Genomic DNA, 22,767 nt, shown 5'->3' on the forward strand with positions numbered 1-22,767 from the left:
GTTTGAGTTCAGAAACTTAGATAGTCAGGGACTTGAGGAGATGAGTAAGGCTCTCAATGTCACTCGTTTCCTTTTCCTTAGCCTTACTCAAAGAGGCATGAGACCTCTTGCCCATGTCCTTGGAGTCCTTAGTGGATTTCTCATCTACAATGAATCCAATAGTGCACAGGTATTTCTTCATGGCAATAACCTCTTCACAATTTTCTGGCAGGGTTGGTCTCACAACTCGCTTGACGAACTACGCAACATTGGTCTGCAGGGTGGATGTGTAGTAGTTGGTGGTGATGGAGTCAGGAGGTTTAGTGTCTACTGAGAACTTGTTCAAAATTTGGTTAAACCTCTGATTGAAATATTTTACCTTCTCTTTCTGCTCCATCTTGAGACTACTTAACTCCTTTAGCAAGATGGCGAGGGTGTTGTCTTCAATAAACATTTCAAGAAAGATCCTTTTGAACACCCCATAGTTCTAGATGGAATTTGGTGGAAGGCTGTGATACCATACAACTGCTCTACCATCCAAGGTACATGGGAACAATCTGCATGCAACGTCGTCATAGCGTACCTTGAGCATCTAAAGATGTAGGTAGAACGTGTCTAAGTGGTCCTCTGCCTTCACTATTTTTTTAGGGTCATACTTTGTTAAAAGATTCTCTGCGTGTCTTGGAATCTTGTGCAGGACACCCGGGAGTGCCAATGGGCCCCGAGTCATCCATTGTAGATTTTGCTCTGCCATGTTTTCCTCTTCTTCATCCTCCTCCTCTTCTTTGGAATCTGATGGTTCTTCCTCTAAATCTGTTGGTTCGTCTTTGCCTCCACCTCCTCTGTTACCTTCCCCTCTGCCTCCTGCACTAGAACTTGAGCCCAAGATTAAGAGGTTTTCTTCTTCTTCCTTTCGAAAGATTGGAGGTTCCTCTTCTCTTTCCATAGCTTCTGCCAACTCTTCAAGAGTGGAAAATATTTCTTCTTCCACGGATGAGGCTACAACTCCTGTGGGAGTATTTTTTTGCTTCCTCTACAAATATGGAAGTGCGTACACTCCTGGCATCAATCCAACAACTTTAGAAAATTGACGAGTTATGGGACAGACAACCCAAATATGCTGATACAGGATTTCACGTTTGGGTCTGGAAGGCGAGAAATTACCAAGTTCAGAGTTGCTTGTAGGGGAGAGGGAGTGAGTGTTACTGCCTTGACCAGATAATGGATGAGATGGCTTGGTGGGACAATTAGCCATAAATTGTTGGCTACCCTCCTTCTAGCACCATAAATGTTGACGGTGCTGGACTCGCCAACATTCAACAGATCTCCCTGGTATGAATTCCCAATTAGACCTCACACCATTTGGTGTAGGAGTCTCATCCAATACGATGGCCCGGTTGCCATTTACTTAGAGATTTTCCTTAGCTCTTGTTGTTCAACACCTGAGAATGTTATGCTAGTGTCTTAAAAAAGTGAGGTGAGTATGCATGGTGAGTGCATAATGTAACTCGTGTCTCAGTTCTCTTACTGCAAAGGGAGAGATTAAAGTGAGCCTCTAAGTGAGAGGTAATAGTACCACCCTAGAAGAGACACATGCGAACCAGAAAGGTCTGTCCAACATCTAGCGGAATAGTCCACAACGGATGCCGCAATCATTAAAACTGAAGTGAAGGGGACAACATGTACACCGCCCGTTGAAGTAGTTCACACAGATGTGATGGTTGTTATAACCAGAAAATAAAGATGGTATGTCGAGTATCCCGTAGATTATTCCACAAGGATGTGACAATGGTGATAACCGATACATAGAGGTGGTTTGTCTAGTACCTCGCAGAGTAGTCCACAGGGATGAGACATCGGTTATAACTAGTACATCACATTCCCAACAATGTAAGTATTAAAAAAACTGAAGTAGTTCAACTATCTTAGTACAAGTGAAACAAACATGCATTACAAATGCCGAAAGAGTAGTCTTACAAACATCTACAAAACATGCATGAAAACATGTTGGACATTACAGGTTTCTGAATAAGCAAGAGTCCCAAGACTCGTGGTGTACTAGAAGAGACACATGCGAACCAGAAAGGTTTGTCCAACATCTAGCGGAATAGTCCACAACGGATGCAGCAATCATTAAAACTGAAGTGAAGGGGACAACACGTACACCACCCATTGAAGTAGTTCACACAGATGTGATGGTCGTTATAACCAGAAAATAAAGATGGTATGTCGAGTATCCCGTAGATTATTCCACAAGGATGTGACAATGGTGATAACCGATACACAGAGGTGGTTTGTCTAGTACCTCGCAGAGTAGTCCACAGGGATGAGACATCGGTTATAACTAGTACATCACATTCCCAACAATGTAAGTATTAAAAAAACCGAAGTTGTTCAACTATCTTAGTACAAGTGAAACAAACATGCATTACAAATGCCGAAAGAGTAGTCTTACAAACATCTACAAAACATGCATGAAAACATGTTGGACATTACGGGTTTCTGAATTAAGCAAGAGTCCCAAGACACATTTGTACAACTTTCTGGGTCTACTTCCGAGGTTGCTTATTCTCTTCTTGAGTGGATCTCTCCACTCGATCTCCTCTCTTCTTATCTAATTATGGCTGCTCCACAACTTTCTAATACTTCTTTTGAGGCTTCTTCTAGGGCTGCATGTTGTGAGGTAATTCATTCTCCCTCTCAACCACCAAGTCTCTAACATTTGCCTTGTTCCTCAAGGATTTGCATGCATCTTCTACCTTGAGAACATATAGGGTCTTGACTCGCACACAGATCTATTTCACCAGTCCCATGGCGATGTGTCTAAGGAAAACCTTTCCCTTACTAAAAATCACATCATAGCCACGATCTTCTAATACTGTGACGGAAACAAGATTCTTCTTTATTCCTGGAACATACATAACATATGTGATTCTGAGAGGGGAGATAAACTTCCTATGTGAGGTAACTGTACCGATCCTGGTAGTTCTATACCTCACATCATCTCCAAACTCTATGTTCTACTTGAGGCCCTTCTCCTCAAAGTCACTGAAGAGATCTCTATTCCCCGTTATATGGAACGAGGCACTGTTGTCAAGATACCACACGCTTCCCATTACAGTGTTATCCATGCATGCAATGAGAGTGAAATCAAGTTCGAATTGTGAAGCTATAGCTTCATCTGTTGCCACTATTGTTGGCTCCTTCTTGCTTGCTTTCTTCTGTGGGAAATTCGTGGCATAGTGGCCATGCTCGTGATAGTGAAAACACTTGACTTTCGACAAGTACATATTCTTGCCATCTGCCTTACTTTGGGAATTATTTCCCTTGGATTTATTTCCTTTGTTGAATAATCCAAATTCCTCTTCCACTTCTTTGGAAGAGGTCCCATCTTTGGTTTTCCGTCGAAACCCTTCTTGTACCAAATCTGACCAAAGTTGCTCCCAATATGATAGCTTCTCCCTCCCATTGACAGCGTTCTGATAACTGTGCCGACTCTTGGGAAGTCCAAGAAGATCTAGGCTCACCATATCTTCTTCGGAAATAATAATCCCAACACTTCGAAGCTCATCGTGGCAATGTGTGAACTTGGTCAAGTAATTCAGAATTGAGTCGCCCTTCTCCATCTTGATCTTTCTGAGTTTGTCCTTCAGTGCCAACTTCCTATGGTCATTGCTATTCTGGAATAGGTATGTCAATGCCTTCCACATTGAGTATGGAGTTTCCTTATTGTGGAGACTCGAGACAATGTGATCTCAAACTCCCTCAAGGATAATTTTCCTTGCCTTTGCCACACACTTTCTTCATTTAGCCAGATCTTGAGCATTCGATGTTGGAAGCTTAGGAATGTCTTGATCAATGAATTCCTTGAGGCCATTATCTTCCAACACTACTTCCATCATGTCCTTCCATGCTATGTAATGTGAGCTTCTTTCCAAGGCATACTCAAGTCGCAACCTGTAGAAAGACATATTACTGATCTGAGGTACGAACATGAAAATTCGATTTTCACTTGCACAACAAACTTGAAATCTCCTCTTCTATATTGTCTTCATCTCTGATACCATGTAGGTTTTTACTGTATAGATTCAAAAACTTATGTGATATGCTAAAACACAAGACAAGAATCTACTCTACTCTTCAGTGGAAACCAAAATTGATCGATGAAAAAAATAAGAAGAAAAGGAAGAATATTAATTGCACATAACACAATATTTCTCTAGGAAAGCAACTGCCCAAAACCCCGACTATCTATATTGAATTAACCAGAAGATATGAGAAGAAAATATAATTCTTGTTCGTCCGGAACAATTCGTGCATTAGTATAATCTATATCTCTGGTTCCTAGGCTGACTTTGGCCAACACTTAGCCAATTTACTAGCCTTCCAAGCCCCTACTTCCTTGCGAAATTACTGAGAGCATCATCCCATTTTTAATTGGGAAATCATTCCTCCATAACTACGCAATCAAAACTTAGGTCCTCAACTAATTTCTTGCACAACTCAGAAAATTATACAACTGATAATACACTGTCCCTACACTCTAATATCAACTGGGTCTTCCTCTAAACTAACATGCATGAATTATTTATGAGTGAATCTTCATTTAACTAGTTTGGTATTGGTTGATGCACTGGTGCACTAATCCACTACTAGACCTCTACTAGTTTCTCCAACAGTTAGAACTAGCTTAATTGACTATAACTCAGTTATACTAAGTTATCTAATTATAACTCCAAAGAACTCAACCTGGGCTCCTATAATTTATGGATCACTCTACATGACTCTAGATAGACTTCCAACTGGAATTTCCTAAGCTAACTAAGTCAACTTAACTTAGTTAACTATTATAAGTTGCTATGAGAAAAGAATTACAATTTAATTCAAGAATAAATTAAATTGGAATTTCTAGATGTTGTTTTTAACATTTCTTGTTGCTATTTTCAACATTTCCAGCTTCAATGATGTAGATCCAAGGCCCTTGACATAATTGTTGTTGTCTCCTAGCTCCACTGCATGAGATGATGGTTCCTTTGATATGGTATGAAGTTTTCTAGTTTCTACTGGCATATGTCTTGATGCTCCACTATTAAAGATCCATGGATTGTCATCATCAAGAGTCCTTGTAAGTGCATCCAAGAATCCTTCAATATTGACTTTCCTAAACAGGTTGTATATGATCCTTCCAATCCAGGTTCCTATAATTCTTATGATATTGTATACCATCTTCAAGTAACTTGCCATAAAGGGAGTAACCTTTACTTTCAAGCCAAAAAAGTGATCTCCAACCTTCTTCAACCTTCTTCAACCTTAGCTCTGATACCATGTTGAGAAATCAATGCTTATTTGAATTAGGGTTTTATTCCTCTTTATTGATAATTACTTGTGAATTGTGTTGGCTTATCTTACTTCTTAATTTGTTTATCTTTCATCAAGAAATTACCAAATTATATGTATATGAAGATCACAACAATAAGAGACATAAGATGTAGGTACTCAGCTAGGGAAAAATCCCTATAAGGGGAAAATCCAGTCAAAAACTCTTCCTTCAGTAGATTCAAATAAAGATGAGACACTTACAAACTTCATAGACCTAGACAAAGACCTCCTCCAATCACTAAGTTAGCCCTTCCCTACAACAGATGATCTCGATAGAATACTCCAAGTGACATCTTCCCAGTAACAACTTCAGTCCAGAATTTTGGCCCCCCAGCAACAGAACTTCGACCCCCAATAAAATAATTTCATACCTGTGGTAGAAACATATTTTCGACCCCAACAACTTCCCATAATCTTCGCATGTGTGAGAGATAGATAGTTCAAAAACTTGATTTAGGCCTTCCCAGCAAATTTCATCCTTTTCCATCTTCTTTGCACTCTTTTTCTGCTTCTCTTTCTTGTAGATCGAACTTGTTGATTTGTAGATTGAACTTCATAATAAGGATACTATTCTACAATCTTGTAAAGAGACTTTATTATGAAGTTGTGGTGGTTGTGGTGACCTTATGTTCACTTTTTAACTGATCCATGAAGATGACAATCTTGGTCATATGAGAAATTAACTTGTGAAATCATTTTGTAGCAATTAATTAAATTTCAAGAGTAAAAACTACTGCTAATATCTAGTAGGGTTGACCTTCTATAGTAACAATGACACTACAAGGTTGTGACTCATAAATAGCATGATGTTTCCACATATTGGGTTGTCCCAAAAGAACATCATAGACTTCAAGTGGGGCAATATCACATAGTACCTCATCTTTGAAGGTCTTGATTTGATATGACAAGAGACATTATTGGATGACATGGATGTCTCATCCTTGGTTCAACCATCTGATGATCTATAGTTTGCATTGTGGCATTCTGAACAAATCCATTCTTTTGAAGACCTAAACTAATATCATGTTCTTCTAACCCTTGTTATCAACAATGAAATTCATGGGGTCACCTTCACCCACATATATAAGTGGAAGAGAAAATCCCCCTCTTATGGTCCTCTACCTCTTTTGGCTGGATCGTTGTGGTGATAAAGGTGGTGGTGGGTTTTTCATTGATGATTCATTTCCCTATATTGTGCTCTGAGTTAGAGTATGAACTAGGGTCTGATTCTTTTTCTCGGAGCTTGATTAATAATGATTTTTTTTTAGTGATATTATTCAATGCCATTCCAAGGGATTTTCAGTATCTTACACCACTTTATGGTGTCCTTATTTTTCTTCCCATCACCCTTCTTTGTCAGTGGCTTAGACTAGTTTTCCTGTGCTTGGCTCTCCTTTGTCTATCCTTTATTATAAATTTAGTGTTGCATTTTCCATGCTTCTGTTATGGCATGTTTGTAAACCTGAACTCTCACACATTCCTATGTTTGAGCTTCTATTCATTTTTCAAGTAGCATAATAATAAGTGAATCCTAATGAGGAGATGTCCAAAAAATCCATCTTTGTTTCATTGTACCTCTGTAGGCCACTATGATGCTTTAGAAAAAGTTTCTTTTAGAATATTGAATACAGAGCTTTGAGTGTAGGTGTATGGAAGATGTTATTACCTTTGGCACTATATAGTCTGTCTCCTCGCACATAACTAGCCATCGAGAAAAATTTTAGGGGCTAATATTCATAGGTGGGATAATTTTACATGCTTTTTCCAAAAAAAGATCGTCCAATTTCTATTTTTCTAAAACTAATTCGCCCAAATTTTACATTATAAAATTATTTTACCTTAAAAATTGCCAAAAACTTATAGATACTATATAAAAATAATACAAATTTTAATATATTTACACAAATATTTCCAAACATCTTACAATTTACATATTAGGGACTAGTAATATCCGTCAAGCTTTCTAAACTTTGATATACGTTTCCATCATAAAATATTTCCAAACATCTTACAATTTACATATTAGGGACTAGTAATATCCGTCAAGCTTTCTAAACTTTGATATACGTTTCCTCATTGGTCATATCATGTACTAATCACCATAACTTCCAATGAGGTAGAATTCTTCTTTGGGGGCATCCATGAATGTTGCTCAAGTGGGTTCTCTTCCAAATGACATAGATTCTTCCATGGTGTGCATTTCCATGTAACCTTCCCATGATGCTTTGACATGGGGAAATGATTTAAGGAGTGTGAAGGTGATATTTTCACCGTTGGGAAATTATGTAAAAAGTAATAACCATTTAGTAGATTCAACCATTTATCTAGGACATCTACATCCATCTTTCCTTCAAACAAGGGGATATAAAATTAACATGTACCTTAAAGAGAGTTGTAGCTCTGAAATGGTTGCTTTTCAAAGGTGCCTCAGCCACCATTGGTGTTGATTGAAGGATTTGAGAAAATTTGTCCATCATTTTGTTCCTCAGTCATATGAGGACTTCCTCGAGCAATAAATTGATAGGATCTTGTACTCGTCATCTCTCTTTCCCTATATCATTGGAGGATGCTCGGGTCAATGACAATGATTGTTCCCAAATGAAACTAGCTTGGGATCTAACTCTTTATAACCTAACCTCTTGGGGACATACACAAGAAATGACACACAACAAATTGCTCTAATAACGCAGATCCAAATTATGTGAGAATGAAATTAAATATATGCATAAATATGAAAAAATAAAATGTAGAGGATAATAATTTCATAAGAACTAATTTTTTATTAAGCCAAAGAATACTTTATGACTACATCATCCATAAGATCATGTCTCATTTACAATGATAAATCACACATATATATTACTTATGGACGCCCTTACACCTAGGAGTCACATTATTTCACTATATTATTGTTATTTGTTTTTTTTGAATGACATGGGTTACAAATAACCAGAATCTATTTGTTAAAAAAATAATTAACAGTCGTGATTTTGTTTTATATGTCTCATAATTACTTCATTATTATTTTTTTATTTTATTTTCTTTCAACTTGCAATTACCGAAATCATAGTTTACCAAAACCATGGGCCTGTAAACAACTAATAATAAAAGAAAATATAAATCATAGTAATTCACCAATATCCACTTTGATATCAAATGGTGAAAAATACCATGATATACACAACAATACATAATTGTTAAAATGATGATAGCTGAAATTTTTGAGAAAAAAGATGAGAACTACACAAATTTACTAAAACCCCTAACACAAAATTAAAACTATATTTTACAAAATTTTAAAAAAGACAAAAAAAAACGCGCCATAATCTTAACTTTTCACATAATGTTATATTTTGAGTCTTATTTTCCATTTAGACAAATCATATATATATAGTTTCTAAAATGATGATCTTGGATTAGTGAATTGAACACCGTGCGTAATTGTTTCTAAAATTATCTTACATCACTGTATTGAACCCCATGCCTAATAAACTTGATTTCTCGAAGTTTTGGCATATCTTCCGTTGCCAAACGTGTTAAATCGGAACTATGAGGGCACTAATATTTTATCAATGTTCTATTATTCTATTACCTCCTTAACTAAATAGTGGTTTGAGAGGGGTCAAAACAAATATCAGTTTCTATCCAATATTTTATCAATGGTCCATCATTTTATCACCTTCTTTAACTAAGTGCGTGGGCTATTTGAAATAGGCTTTAATAGTATAAAACACTAATATGGTAGTCGTTTGACAGAGTAACATGTAAGGGAAAAATTTGGACATGTTGATGATTTCAGAGAGAGATCTTAATGAGAAATTAAATTTCCGTAGATTATTAAATTGGAGCAGATATTTCTTTAATTAATTTTTTTTCATATCATCTCAATGTGAGTATGGACCTTACAAGTTCACATTGATGTTTATTATATTACAAATTTAATAACCGAGGAAGTTTTGGAAGCTTCGCTTGACATTTTGGGAGTGTTTAATTTTTCCAGTTTTAGGTGGTATTTATCCTCCATTCATTTCCATAAATTTTATATTTTAAAGTTTACATAAATTTTATATTTTATATTTTAAAGAGATAGTATAATATAAATTAATTGATTTAGATTTTATAAATTGATTATAGCAAATGCTTTATAAATAATTGGTAAAAACAGATAGACATCCCTCTATAACAAGGAGCCACTGCCGTGGCGGTAGTCCCTGCCGAGGTGTGCAAGGACAACACAAATGGATTGTATACTGTGCAAGGACAACACAAATGGATTGTATACTGTCCGATTTGAAATGGGATTTGAAATGGAACTGAAATAGTTCACCTAGAGCTGTCAAATCGACGGTGATGTGCGGAATTTGATATGCAATTGGGTGTTATTCGAAACCTATGGATTTTGTTTTAGTTAGACCTACTGATTAGCTGAAACAGAGCTTATGAAGGGTGCAATTTTTCCTTTTCCTTTTGCTTTTGCAGTCACAGGGTGTATTTCCATTATATAAGCGTAGGGTTGCTTATTGAAAAGACAGAAACATAGGTAAAATAATACCAAATACAATACAAACCTCTGCGGTGCTGAGCCCTCCTTTCATGGCTCCACGTTTGAGCTTCATTTGAGCTTCTTCTGACATGGGAGCGTCATCCGAACTCATTTTTCCTACCAGATAATTAACTACCTATTACTCTGGGATCACCCTTTTCACTGGTTGATATCTCTATTCTATTCCGAACAATATGCAACATGATGTGCTCCATTGAGACAATGATGTATATATATATATATATATAGATATTCTATTGGATAAGCTTTAGTATTCGAACAACATGCAGCATGACAGGTATTATATAACAGGTATTATATAACGCGTCTATTTCATATATGGGTATTTGTTTATCCACCATGTTTCACTCTGAAAGAAATATTCATGTTCGAAGGGTACAATCACATAAAACTATTTAATTAGAAATTATTGAATAATTTATAAGAGTGTATTTTTTTAAAAACAAAATATTAAAATAAATTTTTAAATGTGCAATTTATTAATGTTAGTGGAATTTTCCAATTTTACATCGAAATTTCTTAAATAGATATTTATGGTTAAGTCTATGTAATATTTGAAGTTCTATTTGAACAACTAAGAAATGATTTGCTTGATTAATCTATATGTTTAGATGACAGCTTTGCAAATTTTAAAAATATTTTAGAATTTAATGAAAAATAAGGCGATCAATTGTTTGACAATTGGTTTAATTTTAAAAATACATATAATCTTTTAAACTGAAATCAACATTAAAAAATAAAATAATCTATCAATTTCAAACTCAAAATGTAGTATGTTTAATCTAGATGTAAAAGGACTAAAGTATTTAGATGCTCATTTATGCATATAGAGGTATCAATGTTCATGTGTGTTTTGTGTATAAGTAGGTATGTATATTTCATTTTTTTAGTGAACAACTTCTATGCAAGATCAAACTCTACCAAACAAATTATGTTAATATATATACACATAAAATTATTTATATTTTTTATTATTAATTTATTATTATTATTATGTAAACTTATCTAATAATGATGTTAACAATAACGCCAGAGCCAGAAATTAATAACGGACGCTGTCCATTGATTAGGAAAGCTCTCTCATCATAGCTAGTTATCAGTAGATGTATTTGTAAAAATATTAATTAATTTAACCCTGTAAAAATATTAATTAATTTCATGTAAATTGTAAAAGATGTATTTGTAAAAATATTAATTAATTTCACATGATATACAACCCTGTAAAAATATTAATTAATTTCACATGATATACAACGCTGGTTATGAATCTCATTAATGTAAATTGTTGTAATACAATATTAATTAATGATGTATTTGTAAAAATATTAATTAATTTTACATGATATACAACCCTGTAAAAATTGATGTATGTGTAAAAATATTAATTAATTTCACATGACATACAACCCTGTAAAAATATTAATTAATTTCACATGATATACAATGCTGGTTATGTGCTTTTATTTTTGGCCATAAGGGTATAACCTTTAGTTTTTTGGAGCTTCAGTTATGTTGTTAGCATCTATTTTCTTGATAGAATTGTTTTAGTTTTTCTTGGTTTAATATTCAATAGGCTCAAGAAGACTACTGTATTGTGGTACACCATATTTGCAAGATATTGGTTCTTAATTCCTAGTTAAGCCATTCTCTGCTGGTATCTTTATACCTTACAACATCTTGTGTTTTTGTGTATGCATTGCATGCCCCTCATCCCTAGGATAAAATCCTTTCTTATATTATTATACACACATAAACCTATATATATTTACATATATCTACTCCTGGGTATGTTCTTACAATATGCCATTTTTGCTAAATGATTCTTCCTATTGAATACATGATTTCTTTTGAACAATTTGTTTGTATGGAGCACTTTATTATAATGTTGTTGTACCACCTTCTATGATTTATTAGCTTATAATAATTACCCAAGTCTTTTACAATGATATGGTCTACATTTCCCTTCCATTGTATCCCTTTCTATAACAAAATAGTAGTACACACCATGAGTACGTGCAGTTCTACATCTTTACTTTCGATACAATTTTAAATACATGGTAGTTCTTTAGTTTCTTTGTTGCATTTCTTGGACGTTATCTTCTTAATTCTATCCTTACACAATTAAACACAATTTAAATATTACTACTTTTATTTTTAGAGAGCTAGATTACTACATGTATATGCTTGAATATAAGACTGACAATTTTTGCATTTTTCTATTTGTATACTATAATATAAGATTCACCACCAAGTAAATACTTAAACATTCAATCTTTACACCTTCCTTATTTTATTTTATTTAATGAGTGTCTATTCTGCATCGGTGTTTCCTCTTGTACAACATTCTTAGGTAGTAGTTCCATGCTACAGAAATATTTACATGTATGTTTTACTTCTTTATTAGAGTATGTTATACCTCCCTTGAACTTCCTATAACAACTTTATTTAATTTCTCTTTGTATTATATTTCCATTTAGAACAGAGGATGGAATCACTTCTTCTGTTATTATACTTTATTCACGTCAGCTACAAGCTTAAAAGGGCTAAAATGAGGTTATCTCTCTCTATAGCAAGTTGGTGTATGGGGTAATAATATTGAATTTTTAGTACTTAACACTAACAACAAAAGATCAATGCAAAATATTGGACAATCTTAGTACACTCATTACATATCTCATCTACTATATATTGATATTTCATTCTTTTTAGATCTAAGCAATACACTAGTAGCATGTTTTTGTTTTTTTTTTGGTATAACTACTCTATATAGATATCACCACCACATTCTCTTTTCTACTAGCCTCGTCCAATTTCTTTAAATCTATTTAATTGAGTAGTGTTTTATTACGGTGTCTTTTGTTAATTTAACTTTCTGTATTGCATCTCACCTTACTAGGGGTCTTTTCGAATATACATATACACTCTAGCTTTTAATGTAATTGGTTTTTATTCTATTTTGTTATTCAGACCTTAATACAACTCATATCCTAGCTATAACTCTAGAAAATATTATGTTACTAATATCTCTCTTCCTCAATCTTCTTATGAATTGGTTTACTACTAGTTAGTTCAAGTATTCCAATCTTCTATTCCTTCCAACAATTATGTAGTGGAAGGTGATAATTCACCTCCTATTCACACCTAAGTCTGATCTAGCTAGTGCTCATTCTTATCTTCTAGCTATAGGTTGGCCCATAGGCCTCAATATTGAACCTACCACTCTGATACCATATGTAATGTCTCTACTCTCCATTCCAACACTGCAATACTCCTATCCAATTTCAAGACATTTTTTTTTCTTTTTATTTAATTTTATTACAAAGCTCTTCACTACCATTAATGTCTCCTCCTAAAACTCACCATTAGTTAGTTTATTTACTTGATAACTATTTTATTTTCGTATCTTTATAACAATGTCATTTGTATACTCTTATTTATTTAGATACATAAATATATGTATATAGTTCTATAATATTATTTCCTCTCATTTTCCAACATCAAAATATGGCTTACATTAACAGTACGTGATATTTAATTCACATAAAATTTAATACGTATAATTATTCCATTCCTCTTGAACATTACTCTTTACCACTAATGTTTGAGTGGAACATATTATTATGCACCATTGTTGTATAATTATTTAGGATAATGTTCTTTTTCTCATAAGCCGACTAGTTTTCACGTTTTCTATCCTTGTAAAAAATAAATATTTCAGCTTAATAACTAATATAAATTCAATTTAAGCTTCAACGTGAACCAAGTTAAACACTGAAATGCATAAATACATATTTCTTCTTCAACATGAACGAGGTAAAACACTGAAAACATAAATACATGTTTCTATTTGAACGTGAACAAGGTAGAAAACTGAAATAAATATGTAAAAATTGGTTTGAAGTAGCAATGGAATTTCAAATATTGAAAGTACATTTTAGTAGTACACACCATGAGTACGTGCAGTTTTACATATTTACTTTCGATATAATTTTAAATACATGGTAGTTCTTTAATTTCTTTGTTGCATTTCTTCGACATATCTTTTTAATTCTATCCTTACACAATTAAACATAATTTAAATATTACTACTTTTATTTTTAGAGAGCTAGATTACTACATGGACTACCCATCCAGATTCACAAATTAATTCAAGAAGTAAACTCTAACGCCGACTTGAGCGATAAATGAAAACAGGTATATCGACTTTACAAAACTGGAAATGTTATGGGCCTAGCAGACAGGTGCAGAAGAAGAGGAGACATGCTGAGAAAGCGATTAAAATCACAAGAAACCTTCGATCTTGTGTGTTAGACAATTGAAATATTATTAGCTGCCTAATGTGAATGTTGATTGGTTAGTGCAAGTTATAATTAGTTAGGGTTATGTTAGTTGCCAATATTGCATATTTTGAATTCACGTAAACAGATGACATATGAAAATTGTGACAACGATCCATGGGTAGTTAAAGAACTCAAAAGCACACTACTCTTCCAGACTCTGCTCACCACTTTTCCATGGAATACTCAGGGTAACTAATTATTATTCATATGTTTATCTTTGTGTACTATAAGATTGAGTTTTAGTTGGTTCAAGGATTACTACAACTTGTGGCGAATTTTGTTATGCATTTGGTCATTTTGAAATAAAGTTCGTAAACTTATTGCAATTGCCTAAATATAATATTTGTTTCAAACTAAATCCATGAAATCTTCAAACTGAAATCTCCATATCCAGGAAGCCGCTGGTAAGAATGCAAGTATTCTTACCGAGGTTTATTTTGAGATAAATATAACAAATTTACAGAATTCGCCTGATTGTATTCGTTTCCTTAAGATAAAAAGGCGAGATTTTGAAGCTAGACATCTGTAAATTTATTTTGCAGCAGAAATGTTTGCATCTTTACCAAACATTCATAATTCTATTTAAATTGCCTGATATTTTCTCTGTGAATCTAGAAATCTATAAATGCAGGTTGTACAGGGATCTTTGCCTATTTAGTGGTTTACCACCAAATTTCAGAATAAAAGAGATTTTCCATTCATAGTAAGGCTGGCAAAGGTTAATAATGCATATTTTCAATAATAACTCTTTTCGAAATAGAAAGATGATAATATTTACCGCAAAAGGCTCGGGATTTTGGAATGTTTGATACATTGTCTGCTATGATAGAAGGTTAGAAACAGAAGCATATGGACAAACCTTAAATATGAAATCAGAAAAACCACCTCCGAAGCACATAGCGAAGAAATAATAATGAAATGAGAATGAAATTAAATCCTGATGAATTAAGAAAACACTTTATATAGTGAAAGCTTGAGTGATAGAAGCAAAACTATTACCATGAATAGACAAAGGGAACAGTGCAAAGAGTTACATGCCATCAAATAACCATGTTAAACGTTTGTAGAAATTCAACATTTTTTTATGGTGAATATTACATTAAATGGCGAATGCTTCGTTCGGTCTGGGAACTTACAAGTTGTAAAGGTGAAGCTCCTCGATGCTCTCTGCTCCTCTGCTCCTCAAACTAGCTGCTCCACACTCTCTGCTCTGAACCTACTCTGGAGAATTAGCTACTCGACACTCTCTGCTCTGAACTTACTCCGCACTCCGGACAAGGCATTTGTAGAGCACCGTGGACGCCTCTGCATATGCAAACAGCTGGCACTTGCAGGATGCAGGACACTGCATGCATGACACGGAGAACAGGTAGCAAAAACTTAGGACAAACTAATAATGAATGATATTTTAATTTATTTTAAGACTTGATTTGCAATGAAACATTATATAATAATAACATGACATATATGTTAAACTACGCTATCTTAAAATATATGTAATTATGAAATTTAATTTTTGCATCCTTGTATGCCATTTAAAATATGCTTGGTTATTTATAATTTTTTATTTCACATATTCACATTGATGTTAAAATAGGAAATAAATTTCATAAACCTTGAGGATCAACCATATTTCTTCCGCTTACTAATGGTAAAAATAATGGATAGAAAAAGATCAACTATTATTATCAAATGTATACATATACAATAAATTCTCATTTTGCATAATAATTGAGAGATATATTAGTTTGGTCCTATAGCACCAAAAATATATTGAGATTTAAGTGATTCTTGAAAATCACCACAATTTATAAAAGTGATGCTCCAAACATAAAGTTATGTCAATTAGAGAAGGACAACACCTAAAAATAAAATAATAATGAATGGTATTTTAATTTACTTCAAGACTTGATTTGCAATTAAACACTATAGAATAACATGGCATATATGTTAAATCACACTATCTTAAAATATATGTAATTATAGAATTTAATTTTTGTATCTTTACATGCTATTTAAAGCATGTTTGGTTATTTATAATTGTTTATTTCACATATACACATTAATATTAAATAAGGAAAAAATGGAAAAAATTATTACTAAAGAAATAATGAATAAGAAAAATTCAACTATTATCATCAAATATACTTATATACAATAAATTTTCATTTTTAATAAAAATGAATAAAACACATTTTCAAAATTATATACAATAAATTTTCATTTTTAATAAAAATGAATAAAACACATTTTCAAAATTTTATAATTATTAAAGACATAGTTTAACAAATATATAACAACAATGTAAAACTAGAACCTGACACTACGAATTTTCTTACGTTTATATAACTTCCATTATCTTTGTGTATAAATTACTCATTAGCAAACTACTTATATAAATTACTCCATCTTTATCTGTAAATTACTTATTGGTAAACTACTTTATGACACGCACCCTAAATAATTGGACCTCAAATTTAAAGTAATTTTTGTTCACCCTCAAATACGTTTGAGAATAAAAAATTGTTCCACAAAACGTCAAATTTCCGCGACCCAGACTCCAATTTTCACATTCCACCCGGTATTCCGGTCCACCGATATGGCTCTGATGTACATTGCGCATTGCCTCAATAAGTCTGTACCCGTATATGATTTTCATGGAAAACGTTTTTTCTTCCACTATTGATAGCACGAAGCACAATGTATGTAAAACTTTGGATAACAAAAACTTTTCATCTGTGAAAACTTTGGATATCTTATATTTACCCCGAACATAATGTCTTGAAATCTGCGAAGCGCGCAATAAGACCCCCAACTTTATTGTCCAATCAAAAATTACATAATAAATTTTATATTATTTTGTAATATGAAAACTTTGGTTAAAGTTGTGATGTACAGCAATATTTTTTGGTCAAACAAGAGATTAATACGCAGTCAACGCACAATCGATTGCTAAGAGTCCCAGGCAGGGACTAATAAGTATCAAAAACATTTATTTCATGATGCTAAAATTAAAAAATCATAAAAACTAATTAAAGTAAAATATTATTATTATTTATAAAGGGAATTAATATAAAAATTAAACATATATGTTAAAAAAAAATGAAACAAGATTTTTAATTATGGAAATTTATTTCCATTTTACTATGAAACTTCTTAATTTATAAATAATTTTTGTTTCAATAACATAAACCAATATCATAACTTTTTCTTTTCATAAGAAAAAAACACAAACTACTTTCATTAATAAAATGAAAATAATTTACATAGACATGTTTCTAGTTCCCCAATAACTACTCCTTTAATTGCATCTAATCCAATTAAAATCTTGTCTCTGCAACCCACCTACCACCTACCAAGATATGTTGCCACAAAGCCCTGGCTTGGCTTTCATCAAACTTTGCCATATGAAAGATGTATTGTTTTTTAGAGCAGCCCATAATAAAACCCATTCTTCTACCCATATGCGGGTGACATTCAAGGGAATTTATGATGAATTTGATGAATGGCGATGAGAGGACGGGCCACTTGGTCGATGGCGCCTCTTCCCATACCCCTCTGAGCCGATCTCATGACACACCGTAGGCAGCATTTAATGTAGGCTCGGGACGTGAAAGAGCTTTCATCTGCTCGAACATGGACTCCCCTCGCCATTTTGTGATTCATTATGCTTTGCTTCACTGCAACTTCCCACCTCAAGCCATTGAATCTAGCTCCCACACAGCTACTAGGCGTCGCTGCTGGTTAACGAGTTGTATAGATTTCAGTAATGAGCATCACCATTCCCATTCCAGGCTCTGTCAGTTAACCACCCCCCAGCAGATCCTTGTTCCCCTTCTCAATCCCTCTGCCATTGCTTCCACTGAACTCTTAGCCAGTCATTCTGATATGGTTCGACATTGAATGAGAAGTCGAAGAGGAGGGATACGGGGAGGTAGTGCCCGCCCTCAGACGGAGCAGAATCCTGATCCTGTTGCCTCCTCTCCTTCCCCTGAAATGTATCACCCCCATAACTATGGTTTAGGAAGATATCCCAATACTCGTAGTGGCCAGGTCGTGCTATGTCTCCGGGTGAAGGTTACAGAGAATTTGCGGTTCACACAACTAATTTTCCTTTTGCCCCCTCACCTCGCTCCCCACTCAACCCAATTCAGATTTTGTAGCACCTTGAACAGACCAGTGATTACTGCTACAATCACCATCCTCTTCATTGAAGATAATGAACAGCTTGATACCCAGGCGGAAAACTCTGATTTGTAGCAAGAGGAAGCTCTCAGACACAGAAATGGCCAAGACACAGGAAAGAATCTACAAAATGAAGGAAAAATTGCTCTGCATGGCCAGACCACGGGTGGCGGTCAACATGCTGAGGGTGGTAGTTCTGGTGCCACGTGCTCGCCAGGTGGAATAGGGATTGAAGGGCCAGATTCGAAGGCGGCTGCTGGCTGCCATGGTGATGTCCAACTTGCGGGTGGGCCACACGGCGGAGCGTCGGTGGAGGAGGAGGATGACTGGACGAAGTATGCCTATCCGGTTGTAGAGGAGCCCATCCCGGACGAGCTCGAATGATATTGCGTGGCTGCCAGGTGTCATCTGTTTGGAATTTTTTGATATGTTAGTTCTACTGGATTTTGTCTGGATCTTTTTGTTTGTCATGGAGAAACTTCTCTGGTTTTTGTTTTTTCCGGTCTTAAAGACTGATACTCCATCTGGATATTTTTGTCTCTGTGGACTGGTTTCCCCAATGTTGCGGTAGTCAAGATACTTTCTGATACTCTATGTTAGGCATTACGGAGGCCTGAGCCTCATTGTACTTTTTTGTTACATATTAATAGATTAACTTAACTTAAAAATAAAATAAAATGAAACCCATTCTTCTAGATTAGACTTATATAGATACTTCTAATTATTTGATGCCATATGCCTGGACTGAAAAATGACCTCCACATATTCTTAGCAAGTAGTGCCACGTTAAAGCTCTTGGTTTCTATGATGCCCTGACCACTCATCGCCACAGGCATAGAAATAACATCGAACCTAGAGAAGTGGAATTTCTTGGTATTTCCAGCACCGACTCATAGAAAATTTGCAATTATAACATCTATTCTGTGAATGACTGCCATAGGCAAGTGAAAAAAAATGCACCTAGCATACATTAATACCTTGCAAAACCGCCTTTACTATGATCAATATGTCACCCAATAACAAACATTTATGTTCTCACAGGGTAAGCTTTTTTAGAATTTTGTTATAAGCCAATTCCAATCCTGCTTCTCATACTTTCTTGGTTTCAATTGAAAGCCAAAATACTTGAAGCATCCAGACAACGATCTGACTTTTATCCCAAAGAGAGTCGCAATCTGTTGTATCAATCTTTGCATCTCCTCATCTGTGATAAGTTCAGTTTTTTCTTTATTCAATATGAGCTTAAAAGCATTACTAAATTTGGTTAGTACTTGGAAAAAAAATCTGCCATTTCAAGATTTTTTCCTCCCCTAAAGAAAGTACATCATCAATTAACATTAGATGTGTCGTCAATATGTTCCTTGTGACCCTGCAACCATAAATCTTTCTAGCCTCCTTAGCATTCCTTAGTCCAATACTCAGCCTATCCATTACCAAAATGAAAAGAAGAGGCGAAAGTGCACACCATTGGCGTAATCCTCTAGAGATCCGAAAACAAAGTTTGCCAGCTCCAATTGGTCATTAATGTTTGTATCCTCTGACTACCTATATTGTTTACTAAAATATCTGATAGCCTCTTTCTGAATATCTTTCATAGTTGTGAGAATCCTATCTTTATTATCTCGAATATGCCAGATAGTGTTAGCACGCTTCCTTTTAGTTGCCACCCTATGGAAAAAAGGAGTATTCTTGTCACCACCTTTTACCTAGTCCATTATGTTCATTATGCTCTTGAGCCTCCACTCCTTTTTTTGATATTTTAAAATTTTGTTTTTTCTTACCACCCATTTCAATATAGTTTTTGAAGGTGTTTAAAAAAATAATTAAAGTCAGAAAAGTTCGTAAGAGTAGATATTTCTTTCTCAATGGCAAACAATTTTCTTCATTCCACAATTTTTACCATGGTTTATCAATACTACATACTCTAAAAATCATAACTTGCATTTATATTACACTTTTTATATAAGAATTTTTTAGTTAATCAATTTAGTTAGAAAAGAAAAAGAAAAAATAACTACAAAATTAATATGAATATTAAATCTCTACCACCTCAATAATTATTATTGATAAATAAATTAAAATTTTGTAAATTCTAATTCAAAATAAACACACCTCTCCACATAATTATTAATATATAATTTATGCGTTGTTGTATATTCAAATAAATATTAATATATATAATTTGTGTATATCCATAGGAGACCGTTAGTGTAAGAAATGGAATCCGGAATGGTGCAATTCAGACGCTTTTAAGGAATATGAGGATGGGACGAATATGAGGATTGGATGGTTAGAGGTTTTCCTAAAATTTATAAGAAACGGCTGATCGAGAGCGATAATATTATATAATAAAAAAATAAAAAAATATTTTTTAATTACATAATTATATAATAGTCAAAATTAATATTGAATCAAAATATTCAAATATTAAAATCAATATAAATATAGAAATAATAAATATATAATCTCTCTTATATATAAATATATTCTTTGGGTGTTTCTCTTCCTGATTCTCTCCCTTTTATATATATAAAATATTAAAATGTGTCATAATGATAAATTTTTGAAACAATCTCGCTTAAAAATACAAAGGAACAATTTTACATATGTTTCTCTAGTTATTCTTAAGAGAAAGAGTAAAGCAACTCTAATGTTTAAGCATTCACTGCCACATACAATATGCACACAATTTTCTGCGATATATATACATAAGCATTCACTGCCACATACAATATGCACACAATTTTCTGCGATATATATACATAAACAACAAAAGAAATACTCATCAGCATGATATCCCTGATATCGCCCTTACATTGAGGTGCCACAGGGTTCCTTAACCCATTAAGAAATTGCTCCAGTTTCTCAATTAAGGATATTAATGTTAAGGGTGTCTTTGGCCTTTCTCCCTGGGAAGGTGTCAACTTAGGCTCATGCACCCATCAAGAAATTGCTCCAGTTTCTCAATTAAGCATATAGGTGTTAAGGATGTCTTTGGCCTTTCTTCCTTGGAAGGTTTCAACTTAGGCTCATGTTTTGTGGGCAGTTCAACATATTTCTCTACGGAATTTGTATTCCCAACCCCAGGGAACGCCGGAACTCCAAAAAAATAGCCTTAAAAACTCCCAAAACATTCCCAAGCTCCCATTTCAGCTCTAGCTGAAAAGAGAACCTTCCCATACAATTCCAAAGCCCCTAAAAATAGGAAAAACATTAGAGGAGTTTCCAACTCTTAAAAGCGATTCCATTGTAACAGAAATTAAAATGTTACCCATAGTCTCAGGGTTCGTGGCCATGCAGATCTCTACCCTCCGCCGCCTCCTCGGAATTGAATAAACGAAAGGCCTTGAATTTCAATACCCACCTCCACTTCAACCACAACAGGAATCCAGACAGCCCCAGATTATCTATCAGCCAGAGCAATGTCTTCCTCAAGCAGCGTCCTGACCCAGGATGATCTGAAGAATTTGGCTGCAGAGAAAGCCGCGCAGTATGTGGAGAGCGGCATGGTGTTGGGGTTGGGCACGGGCTCCACCGCTGCCTTTGCCGTGGCCAGAATCGGGGAGCTTATGATGGCTGGGGAGCTGAAACGCATCGTGGCCATCCCAACCTCCAAGCGCACCGCCGAGCAAGCTGCGTCTTGGCATCCCGCTCTCGGTTCTCGACGAGCACCCCAAAACCGACCTGTCCATTGACGGCGCCGACGAGATCGATCCGGAGCTCAACCTCGTCAAGGACCGCGGCGTTGCGTTGCTCCGAGAGAAGATGGTGGAGTCCGCCGCCGCCAAATTCGTGGTCATCGTCGATGAATCGAAGCTCGTCAGTGGCCTCGGTGGCAGCGGGCTGGCGGTGCCCGTGGAGGTGGTGCCCTTCTGCTGGAAGTACAACGCGTCGAGGCTCCGGTCGCTCATTCAGGCTGAGGGCTGCGAGCCAAGGCTAGGGACAGGCCGTACATTACGGATAACGGCAACTACATCGTAAATATGACGGTAAATATTAATCAATGCTTCAATATTTATGGAAGTTGTAATTTTGAGTATTTGGATAGAGATGTTGTTTAGTAGGGTATTTATAATGAATGTTTTGTTTCATTTTAATCTATTTTTGGAATGAATGATTTTGTAAATTACTATAAATATTTTATTTGAGAATTTTTCACAAAAGATTTATTAAAATTTATTTTAAAAAATGAAATCTACATTAGTGTATTTATTTTTCTTTAGATTATTGGATAATTTTTGTACATGGACTTTGATTGAGGTGATTATTGTGTTGTTAGAAAGGTCTTTGTGTATATAATATCACAAAAAGATGCCACAT

General features: G+C 34.6%; 1 pseudogene; it reads left to right on the forward strand.

Annotated features, from left to right (window-relative positions):
* The first annotated feature begins 21,754 nt into the window (after positions 1-21,754).
* LOC149153739 (putative ribose-5-phosphate isomerase 2 pseudogene) lies at positions 21,755-22,508 on the forward strand (annotated as a pseudogene).
* The last annotated feature ends 259 nt before the right edge of the window (positions 22,509-22,767 follow it).

This window comes from Pinus tabuliformis, chromosome 9, assembly GCF_031772625.1.
Source record: "Pinus tabuliformis cultivar Carrire ecotype Pingquan chromosome 9, CPIR1, whole genome shotgun sequence".
In the NCBI taxonomy this organism is placed as follows: domain Eukaryota; kingdom Viridiplantae; phylum Streptophyta; class Pinopsida; order Pinales; family Pinaceae; genus Pinus; species Pinus tabuliformis.